Here is an 8,294-nt window from a genome sequence, read left to right on the forward strand (position 1 = left end):
TATGGAAGTAAAATAATGACAAATGTCTTTGAAACAAAAAAGCACGTTGAATTGCACTAACTGAAAAAATAATGCATTGCATTAACAGTGCTTGCATTTTACTGCCTTGTATTTCCAGGGCTTGCATTTTTAGGGGATGAAATCCAACAGTTGTATATTTAAGCTGTGAATATTTAAATTCAAAACATTTCACACATATTTTCATGATTAAAAATTCAATTATTCATATTCACCGTCGAGAATACACTTCCAAAATATTCAATCTGTTTAAAAATACGATGTATATAGCCATAAACCATCACTGTAGTTCTTACTCCACAACACTTAGGTGTGATCTCAGTCAGCACTTAAAAGGGTCATATGATGCTGCTAAAAAGAACATTAGTCTTAGACTTTGCTGAAAGTTGCTTTTAATTTCTTTATAAAAACTTCCACTCAAGTACTTTTTACTAAGAATTTTTTGACTCGTGTGTCAAAACTTAAGACTGTACTTAAGAGCATTTCTGAGAAGTTTTCTGCATATGGCCCCCGATGTTTTAGATCTGAATTAGCTTGTGAAGCGAAAAGCTGTGTGTTTGTAAGAAACAAATCCATCATTAATACATTTTTAACATCAAACCATCACTTCCGGCTAAAATGCGAGTCCTCTATGCATAAAAATGCTTCCTCCAGTGAAAAAGTTTACAATTTAAAACAGTCCAAAACAGTTCTAAACAAATATGCGTGTGGATTTTGATGTGAGAGACAACAGAGATTAACATTTTCACTGGAGGAATTATTATTATTATGAATTATGGACTCATATTTTGGCCAGAAGCAACAGTTTGAAGTTAAAATCGTCTTAATGATGGATTTGTTTCTTACAAACACGCAGCTTTTTACTTCACAAGACATTAACTGATGGACTGGAGTGGTGTGGATTACTTGTGGATTATTGTGATGTTTTCATCAGCTGTTTGAAACAAACTGGCCTGAGAGTGAGTACATATTTGTGGTTGCCAGGGTGTTGCTAAGCGGTTGACTTGTAGTGGAACCACTGATTTATAATAGAGATCATTATATAATATAGATCATTAGATCATTATATATATCAGTGAATTAACAAGTTCCATTAAGCAGCTTGTACGTGTTTTGCTCTGCTGTGAGTCGGGTCTGTCTGGTGTCCACAGTACAGATGAGGTTACATTAGGCTCTGGTTTTACCCATCTGAGCAGTATTTCATCTTTTAAGCTCTATGATTTCAGAAGGAGCTGTTATTGTTTCTGGAACATTACCCATTCAAGTGCTCATGGGTGTAAAATGGGAACGGTCCGCTCGGATGCCTTCATCTGCACTACACCAATGATGCTGATTTTCTGACTGATTGCATGAGTAACCCAACTGTAATTCAGAGCAGCAAGGCTGTAGGTTTGATTTTGGCATTGGTGGGGGCATAACGGCAGACAACAGACATTTAATTGTTTGATCAAAATTATTGCTATAGGGACAATTTAGTAGTTGCTGGATATTGGTAGGGACATGTCATAACGTCTCTACGAAATTCTACACCCTTGCAGAGCAGTGTTATTTTAGTGTCATTGATACTTTCATAGTTTTTGTTAATTTTTTTATTTTATTTTATATTTTCTGTTTTCACTTTAGTTTTTTAAAATGTCTATATAGTTTCTATTCATTTGTTTTATTTAGTTTTAGTTATTTCAGTACTTGTTTTTATTTATAAATAAGTTTTTTTATATTTTATTATTTATAAATAAAATATAATATAAAATACATATTTTATTATGTTTCTGTTATTTTGTTTCTTTAGCTTTTTTTATTTATTTATTTTTTTTATTTTAGTTTTAGTTAGTATAATAACCCTATTTCAGAGGCCAAAAAATGAAGTATTTTATAATTTATATAATTATTCTTTTTTTAATAATTTAAAAAATAAATCCCCCATTTTATCAGCTGTATCACACATTGCATGGCTCTTAAGGATTTATTCGTATCACTAACCCTATGATGCTTGACCTGAGGTAAGCTCATCCAGCCTGTCCATAGACTGCTGTGTGAAGTCTTGTGTGTTTTTGCTGTAGTGGTTGTGTCATGTTCACTATCACACCCGCTGGGCTCGTGTTCTGTTTGCTCAATCTCACTCTCTGCAGGTGCTGGAGATGCTGGATAATATAACAGAAGACGTCCCACTGCACCTGCGACTGATGCTTTCACAGCCCTCCTCCAACATCAACTGTTAGAAGACGGAGAGAGAAATGTGTTATTATTACTCTGTTTACAGCTTTCCTTTAGTGTTCAGTTTGACTAAGAGACAGTTAGCAAGCTGTCTAGAAATCAGTCAATTTATTTTATTTTATTTTATTTGGCCATTTTTCCTACATAAAAAGTTTACAGCTGTGTTCTTTTTTGTAGCTATTCAATGCTATTTCTTATGTTATCAAACATTTTTGTTCATAAAACTGAATTAAAATTGCAAAATAATCATATTTATTTCTGAGATAACTCGATAAATTAAATATGCAACTTAAAGAGATTAGCAAGCTGTTTAGAAATCAGTGAAAGGAAACGTTTGTATTATAATTTTTAATTATATTTTATTCTAAATTTTATTTTTTAGCTTGTGTGTCATATTTAGTTTACATCTGCTTTAATTTGAGCAATTTAACATTTTGATATTTGAATATAATTTGATGTAAAATTGGATTAATAAAATTTACGTCTGAGATGAGAACTTTCTAAATTAATATTTAATTTAATTTAGTCATATTTATGTCTGAGATGAGATCTCGCTAAATTAATATTTAATTTAAGTTAAGTTAATTTATTTAGTTTAGTTTAGTTTTTTTGTTTAGCCTGTCATATTCTGTTTACATTTAGTTTAATTTTAGCATTTTAACATTTCATTTGGCATAAAAAGAAGTGACCAAACCAAGCCTTGTGTACTTATGAACATTTGCACCTCAGTGGTTACAATAGCTAGTTGTCATTGATTAACTGAATAAGCTCAGGTTTATTGATCTCCGAGTGGCTGGTTTTAAATATAGCCTGGGATTCAAATGCCTCTGCATCAGCTGAAGTGATTCACACCAATGTATTTCTTCCATTACAGCCTTCCCACAACAAACAATCAACGAACAATGAATGTTTCATTAATACAATCAATATAATTTAATCATAAACCTTGAGAAGTCAGATGTGAGATGCACTAATGCAAGTGATTTTAAGACTAATGTTATTTTACGTCACATTTATGTTATTAGTCAAGTCAAGTCAGTCACCTTTATTTATATAGCGCTTTTAACAATACAGATTGTGTCAAAGCAACTGAACAGCATTAATTAGGAAAATAGGGTGTCTATAATGCAAAATGACAATAGTAAACACTAATTTTCCAGTTAAAGACAGTTCATCATTGAATTCAGTGATGTCTTCATTCAGCTCAGTTCATAGTATCATAGTATCTGTGCAATCAAGGCGACGATATCGCTGGAAATGAAGTGTCCCCAACTAAGCAAGCCAGAGGCGACAGCGGCAAGGAACCAAAACTCCATCGATGACAGAATGGAGAAAAAACCTTGGGAGAAACCAGGCTCAGTCGGGGGGCCAGTTCTCCTCTGGCCAGACCAAACCAGCAGTTCAATTTCAGGCTGCAGCAAAGTCACATTGTGCAGAAGACTCATCTGGTTCCTGAAGATGTGTTCTGCTAATTCTCCAAATCTGATGCTTCTTTGTTCTTTGCAGACACAAAACAAGATCCGGTCTAGACACTTCTGAAGGAGATTAAAGACGGAGACAAAGCACCTTCCAAAAAGACAAATGAAATAGCTCAATGTAAGAGGATTCTGGGCAGATTAGGACAGGAACACATAAGGTGAGATATGAAGTGATGAAATATGTTTTGTCAGATTGGTGTCAAGCCCATCCTGGCCTAGAATCAACCTGCAACGTAATTCCATCACCTCTCAGCAGCCAGAGGCTGAATTTCATTCTTCTTAACCCAAAACCTGAAGTACTATCAAGCAGTTTTCTCTAATGCATTTGTGCGCTATCTATGTCTGACTCGCATATGCAATTATCAGTGTGTTTCTGTTCTCAAACTGAATGACCTCGTAACCCTGTGGGAGATAATATAACGTGATTATTTTATGAAATGTCTTTAGTGAATTTCCACTTTTGTTTCTCAGGCAGAACAGTCAACATCTTAAACTTGCTGATGCAGCTCTTCTCAAAAATTCTGGTTTTCCTTTAAAGTTTACAGCAGCTTTATTTTTTTTTAGGCCTATTTAACTACTTTTATTTGATTTGATTAGAACTGTGACAGTATGCAAAATGTCTGCATGCATAGAAAGTGTTACACTACAACGATCCCAGAAACAATATGATTTTAATATCTGAATGTCTTGAATACATTTATTTGCACTGTCAAAAGTAGATATTATTACATGAATTTAAACTGCAAAATAACTATTGATGCTCTTACATTTTAACTGGACTTCAGTCACTGAATAAAACGAGTAACGTAGTGAGTTCATGTGTAAGTGTGAAGTTTTTGATGTTGCATATGCTACACACTGCTTCTATATATATTATATATATATATATATATACACACACACACACACACATACACACACACACACATATATATGTGAATGTGCCAGACTTCTGACTCATTAGGTAAATGAATAGAAGAACAACAAAGTGCAGTAAAAGTTAAAACTATTTGCGTTACAAACCAGCGTGTTAAATTAAAATAATTTGATAACAAATACCAGTTTGCAATATCAAGCAGCATCAGTGCAAACACGTTCATCGTCGCCATCTGGTGTTCATATAAAGTATTTCGCATAGTTATTATCAATCATCAAGCAACAATGATGTCTTGTTGATGTCCAAAAATGACTTTTTAATTGCAGAACTGCGATCCAATGTAGATTATGGTCAAATGATGAGGCAGAAATATATTGTTATAACATTTTAAGAATTTTATGGGGAAGATACACAATTACAACGTCTGTGGGGCGTGAAGGAAAAGTAATATATGTAACTAATTACTGTTGCCAGAAAGTAATAAATAAAGTAATAATATTACTTTTGAAAGGAGTAACTAGTAACGAGTAATAAATGACATTTTTGGATTAACGAGCCCAACAGTGAGGATCATATCAGAAGTCTGGATCCTCTGAAGTGTCCTTCTGTGTCGCATGATCAGTATTAATAGAAGACCTGTGACCTAAACAGCCTAGTATGCAGTCAATGCGATGCCCCCCAAACCTACTGAGAACACAAACACAGCACTTGCCATCAGAAAAGGGTAACGTGGAAATAAAATGCCTAATATTTTGGATAAAATGACATTTTAGACTTTCATAATTCTGAATGCACAGCTAAAGAGAGTTGGTGCCTATAACAGAAGTGGGTTTTTATATTTAGTCAGACACGCAAAATGAACGAATCACGCTCTGTGATGATATTGACAGACTTTGATACACATTATCATAGATTAAAGCATTTAAACAACATGTTTATTTTCTCGTGTTCCACTTTTAGACTTGCACGTGGTGTTATTTACAGTTTGCAGTCACGTGACAGTCAGATAGTTGGGGTGCAGGTCACGTGATGGCTTTTCTGTACCCTGTTCATAAAAGATTTGTCTATAATCAGTATCCACTAAGACACTGTGATGGATTTGGACCCATCTGGAGGGGGTTGTTTGGGACGAGGATGTGGTCTCCTGCAGCGCCGCAAACAAGCAGAGATCAGGAGCTCTTTCTCCGGTGAACCTTTCAATAAGATCAGATTCATTTGTGCTGCTGCTGCTTGAATGAAATATTCTGTATTTTTGTCTGCAGGATCATTCAGATCACCCCTGAGAGAGAGAGAAGATATTCAATGCAATAAAGCATGGCATGAATGTGTCAATCACACAATGACAGAAAAAGAGGCAAAACGATATTTTATGTTGTTTCAGGACTGTGAAGTTTTTTAAATTGTATATTTTATTGATATTTGGATTTTTTTAAACAATATTTTCACAACAAATATGAACATTTTGACCCATTTTCTCATTAGTGCAATGCAGTCAGATGTTTTACTTATTGTTATTATATTAATATTTTTAATTCTTCTTATGTTCTTAATTGAGATTATTACAGTCACTTGTTCTGCATTATATATATAAGAAAATTATGTTTTTAGTTATTTTTTTTATTTTAATTAAAATCAGATGAAATCAAAGCAGTACAACAAATACTTCCATAATTTTTTTCTTAAAGTAATGCATTTTTTCGGATTGTAACAATATTTTTTTTTATTTCATTTAAAAATTACAATTAATGAAGCAAATTTCCCCCTAATTCTCTTTGTAATGTGTTCAGATATATATATATATATATATATTTAAATATTCTAAATGGTGATTAAAAATACTAGAATAAATTTTTACATTTTAATTTAAATGAGATGAAATTAAAGTAGTACAACAAATTCTACAACTTGTAAAAACTAAAAAAAAAAGATTATTCTTAATTTAAAAAAATGATCCTTTTCTTTAAGAAAAATATAATCGATTTTTTCGTCTTATTTATATGAGTGAAATATGACCTAGATATGTTTCGCATGAATATATTATTAATTACAATGATTATCATTATCATTTTTAGCAGTCTCTTCTAAAAACACTTCATTAATTTCATGCTGTACAAGGTTTCTGGTTTATGCTAGTTTGTGCCGGTTTGGTGCTGGTCTAGCAGTTGAACTATACCCACAGCATATGAAGTTCTCCAGTATAATTCAGCTGCTTCAGCTACAGTTAAGGAGCTTCTGTTTGCTCATGTCATCTCTGGATGTGTAATCAGGTCCCTCCGGAAGCTGACTGTCCATCAGCGAGCTTTCTCTGAAGAGGACGACACAGGCCTTACACAACCAGAACATCCTTGAGATCACATTTACCGGTCTGTCGTGAGGATCCACATTGTTTCTCATCATCATTGTTGATCTTATGTGTCTAGACTGCAGTGACTGTGATTTCATCTGTTCATCAGCGTCTCCTGAGGATGCCAAGCACAGAAAGACTCATCGAGGTAAGATGTGTCTCTTCTTAGCAGTGGAGAAAGGTCTTTTGGACAACGCCTGTCTCCTGCTGGACCACGGCAGCAGTCCGGACGCTCTGGATAAAGAGGAAGACACGCCTCTCGTTGTAGGTCAGAAAAAACCATGGGTCATTCTTCCATTGGAGTGACAAATGAGAAGCAGAAAAAAGAAAAAAAAAAAATATATATATAATTTTTTAAAAAAACTTTAACTTTTTGTTTTGTATTTCAGCTAGTTGCCAAAAGTTAATAACAGTAAATAATTGTAACCAATTACATTTGTAACCAATTAAATTGTTTTAATGCATTATTTTAATGCAAATTATTATAATATATAATCAAGAATTTAGTTTAACAATGTACTAAAATAACTAAAAACTAAAATTAATTTAATAAAATATATATAGACATATTTTAACAACAAAAAACTCATAAAAATGACAAAAACACAACAAGACTTGTTCAATAACAATTTATTTAATTAATAATAATGATATGCATTATGTAATACTTTATATAGTACTATTATTATATATTTTTGGTATCATTATTAAGAATAGTTAAAACACAGAAAGTAATAAAAATGGCAAAAACACAACAAAATTACTAAAACTTGGACTTGAAATTAAAATGGAAAAATATAAAAATGAACTCATTCAAAATATTAATAACAGCTATAATAGTATTTCGATGATTCTAAAATAACACATGAAAAATATGACTGTAATGATATGATATATTATGTTTTATCGGCTCTGGATCTGTGGTTTGAAGTGGCTTTAATGCAGTCGTTTCTGTTGAATGTAAATAGTAAAATGTTGTGTTCAGGTGCTGATGTGGAGTCTCTGGAGTCTCATTAGGCAACAATATTGATTGAGGTCGTCTGCTTCAGGAAACCCTGACGTCATCTCATTACTCTCATTACTGGGCGCTGATGCTAACATCCCCAAACACACGGGACACCTGCCCATCCACAGAGCGGCCCATCGCGGACACGTGAAGTTAGTTTTTTATTTTTTTATTTTTTATTGCAAACAATTCAGAGATGACATTAATGAAATACAACTTTGCATACATTACACAATGTATCAGCAATACATCCAATGTCATCTGAACATATGGAAGAGAAGAGAAGAAGAAAAAAAAGTTGACAATGACTGTTAAAAGAGAAAGATGCATTTAAATAGCTTTTTTATGAACATAAAG

This window comes from Sinocyclocheilus rhinocerous, unplaced genomic scaffold (genome assembly GCF_001515625.1).
Source record: "Sinocyclocheilus rhinocerous isolate Xijiao unplaced genomic scaffold, SAMN03320098_v1.1 scaffold147, whole genome shotgun sequence".
NCBI lineage: Eukaryota > Metazoa > Chordata > Actinopteri > Cypriniformes > Cyprinidae > Sinocyclocheilus > Sinocyclocheilus rhinocerous.